The 4,023-nt window shown below is 37.5% G+C and overlaps 1 pseudogene; it reads left to right on the top strand.

Annotated features, from left to right (window-relative positions):
* The first annotated feature begins 2,181 nt into the window (after window positions 1-2,181).
* LOC102825047 lies at window positions 2,182-3,012 on the top strand (annotated as a pseudogene).
* Window positions 3,013-4,023: the final 1,011 nt, after the last annotated feature.

The following is a 4,023-nucleotide window of genomic DNA, read 5'->3' as shown; positions in this document are numbered from 1 at the left end:
TCTCAGAATATTTTTTCAGCATATAGATTGAATAAGTATGGTGGAAGAATATAACCCTGGTGCACACCTTTGCTAATTTGAAGGAAAATTTGAACAGTGAATAAGGAAGACTGTAGAAGAATTGATACATTTGCATTATGGTGTTAGAGAAGAATATTAAAAGTATCATGAACTGGCAAAAGAACAAACCAATCTGTGTTGAAGGAAGTACAACTTGAATGCTCCCTGGAAGTCAAGATGGCCAGATCTTGTGTCTCACATTTCAGACATATTGTCAGGATGGACCAGTCCCTGGAGAAGGATATCATGTTTGTTAAAGTAGAGGGTCAGAGAAAAAGAAGGAGACCCCCAACGAGATGGATTGGCACAGTGGTAGCAATGAGTCAGTCAGGACTCGATGGCACCTAACAACAACAAAAATAAATGCATGTGCAAATTGCACAGTGAATAAGGAAGACCATAGAATAATTGATACCTTTGAATTTTGGTGTTGGAGAAGAATATTAAAAGTACTATGTACAGTCAGAAGAAATAAATATGTATTGGAAGAAGTACAGTTAGGATGCTTCTTAGAAGCCAAGAGGACAAGATTTTGTCTCTCATATTTGAGATGTGTTATAAAGAGGCACTAATCCCTGGAAAAGAAAATTATTTTTGGTAAATTAAAGAAGCAGAAAAAAAAAGTGGAAGACCCCCAAAGAGATGGATTGATGCAGTGGCGGAAGCAATTGGCTCAACTGTAACAATTGTGAAGATAGCACGAGACTAGGCAGTATTTCATTCTGTTGTCCATAGGATTGATATGATTTAGAACTAACTTGAGGGTACCTATCAACAACAACCAATCAGAGGGGCTCACTTCCTTGCATTATATCAGACAAGGAGCCCTGGTAGCATAGTAGATTATGAACTGGACTGCTAACTGCAAGTTTGAATCTAATAGTTGCTTCATGGGAGAAAGATGAGGCTTTCTGCTCCTGCAAAGATTTACAGCCTCAGATTACAGGGTCACTATGAGTTGGGACCAACTAGGTGGCATATAGCCACCACCACCAAATATCAGACAATTCCACTACTATTCATAAGGGTTATATTGACCTTTTTTTTTTCTTCATAAGTTTCTTCTTTCTAGTCTATCAGTCTGATGTGTCTGTTTTTGTTGTTGTTAAGTGGCATTGAATTAGTTTCTACACATAGGATTTCCTAGGAGTGGCTGGTGGGTTTGAACTGTAGACCTTGTAGGTAGCAGTCCAGTGATTATCTTACAGCACTGCACCAGGACTCCATCTTCACCTGATAGCTCTGATTAAACCTCTCCACCATGGGTGACCCTCCTTATATTTGAAATAATAGTGGCATAGCTTCCAGCAACCCAGCAGCATGTAAGCCGTGAAAGTACAACAAACTGGCAGATGAGTTATTAGTCTTTCAACTTAGAAAAATCCAATCTTTTATCACAGATTTCAAACAAAACTGCCAAACTTTTGTCTAGGAAGTGACTAATCTTTATTCTGCTGCACATCAAATAAATCTACTCTCTCTTTATGAAGGAAGTCTCTATCCTTTAAGAAGATATCAGTTACCAAAAAAAAAAAAAAAATCCTAGAAAATATAATCTCTAACTAAAGGCTTTCAGTGCCTCTGTGCTCAAGCTGTGCAGAAATGTGATAGAACTCTAGAGAATTGTCTTCCATTAAGAGAGGAGGGATGAAAATAGTTACAACTAAAACTGATGTCATTCAACATATATTTTATGAAAGAAACCAAACCAAGCACCATTTCACACATTTTATTTGCCAAAATAATTCTCTAAAATTTCCATTTTTATAGATGAAAATAAATAAATATTAAACAATTAACTTTCCCAGACTCACACAGCCAGCAAGGAAGGCCATGATTTCAGCTCAGATTCTTTGGTACCTATGTTCCCTCTCAGTTCAAGTAAAAGGCTTATAATACATATTCATCAACTTCAGTAACATTCATTGACTTCAGTAACTGGTGATCTCACTGACATTCATTCCAGCGCAATGGAAAGGGCAGAATTCAGATTGAAGTGACTTGCAAAATGATTTCTCGGGGTCCCTGGTGTGATTCCATCCTGCGTGGCTGTTTTCAGTAGCAGCAAACTCAGTTCTCTCCATCCTTCTTCTCTATCACCTAAGTGTGCACCATCATCCCATGGAGGAGTCGATGGATATGAACAGGAGACCTCTAAGGCCCCCAAACTATCTCTTTGTTTGTGAACTAAAAGCTGATGAAAATGATCACATTAAGGTGGATAATGATGAAAATGAGCATCAGTTATCATTAAGAATGGTCAGTTTAGGGGCTGATACCAAGGATGAACTGCCCATTGTTGAAGCAGAGGCAATGGATTATGAAGGTAGCCCAATTAAAGTCACACTGACTACCTTGAAAATGTCTGTACAGACAAAGGTTTCCCTTGGGGGCTTTGAAATAATGCCACCAGTGGTCTTATGGTTGAAGTGTGGCTCTATTAGTGGACAGCACTTAGTAGCTGTAGAGGAAGAGACAGAGTCAGGTGATGAAGAAAAAGACGTGAAACTCTTAAGTTTATCAGGAAAGCGGTCTGCCCCTGCAAGTGGTAACAAGGTTCCACAGAAAAAAGTAAAGCTTTGCTGTAGATGAAGATGATGATGATGATGATGATTTTGATGATAATCAAACTGAAGAAAATTTCCAGTGAAGAAATATGGGACACTCTAACTAAAAATGCACAAAAAATCAAAATAGAATGGAAAAGACTCAAAACCACCAACACCAAGATCAAAAGGTCAAGAATCCTTCAAAAGACAGGAAAATATACCTAAAACACTGAAAGGATCTAGTTCTGTAGAAGATATTAAAGCAAAAATGCAAGAAAGTATAGAAAGAGGTGGTTCCCTTCCAAAGATAGAAGCCAAATTCATCAATTATGTGAAGAATTGTTTCCGGATGAGAGACCAAGAGGCTATTCAAGATCTCTGGCAGTGGTGGAAGTCTCTTTAAGAAAACAGTTTGTTAAAATTTTCCGTCTTATTTCCTTTCTGTAACAGTTGACATCTGGCTGTCCTTTTTTTATAATGCAGAGTGAGAACTTTCCCTACCATGTCTGATAAATGTTGTCTAGTTTCCTTTGCCAAGAATGTGTTGTCCAAAATGCCTGTTTAGTTTTTAAAGATGGAACTCCACCCTTAGCTTGGTTCTAAGTATGTATGGAATGTTATGATAGGACATAGTAGTAGAAGTGGTCAGACACATGGAAATGGTGGGCAGACCAAAATATACATGTGAAATAAACTTAGTATTTTAATAAAGGTTTTGTTTTTTGTTTTTTTTTTGCGTGGAGTATAAACACAGGCATGAGTGTGAAAGTGCTCCAAAGAATTAGGTACTTCATAAGGCGAGACTTATACTGCTTATTGTGAGCTGACTTTGAAAGTATACACCAGGAAGCCTGCAGATATCGCATTTCACATCCCCTCTCACTTCCTCTCACAATATGCTGTTAGGAAGAGTACTCACTCAGGCCAGCCCTGAAAATATCCATAGAATAAGCTGATAAATGATTCAGAGTTTGTTATTGTTGTTAAGAGTCATTAATTGGGTTCTGACTCATGAAACCTGTATAAGGTTTTCAAGAAGCAAGCTGATGGGATTGAACCACCAACCTTTTCATCAGTATTCCTGTATTGTTTTGTTTTTTCAACAAACTCTCTAATTTTAACAGAGCTCTAGTTTGCTCTTTGTCATGAACTTAAAGCGAAGCACACAGACCCACATACTCATTTAAGATATTTAACTGTAAGGAAAGGTAGATATGAAAGAACAAAACAGGATTGGGAACTATTTTTAGGTATTCATCAGAGTGTTGCAGGAAAAGGAACTTTTCACAGAGCCTAAATACACAGGATCCAGGAACTTAGAAGAAAAAAATTAGGATTGTCTAGCATTACAAAATCTTGCTTTAACAGACACAAGACAATGGCAAAGATCCCATAAACATTATTATGCTAATGA

The sequence above is a fragment of the Chrysochloris asiatica genome, unplaced genomic scaffold (genome assembly GCF_000296735.1).
Source record: "Chrysochloris asiatica unplaced genomic scaffold, ChrAsi1.0 scaffold00210, whole genome shotgun sequence".
Taxonomy (NCBI): domain Eukaryota; kingdom Metazoa; phylum Chordata; class Mammalia; order Afrosoricida; family Chrysochloridae; genus Chrysochloris; species Chrysochloris asiatica.
The sequence above is the reverse complement of the archived record's forward strand: the minus strand, read 5'-3'. Positions and strand labels throughout refer to the sequence as shown.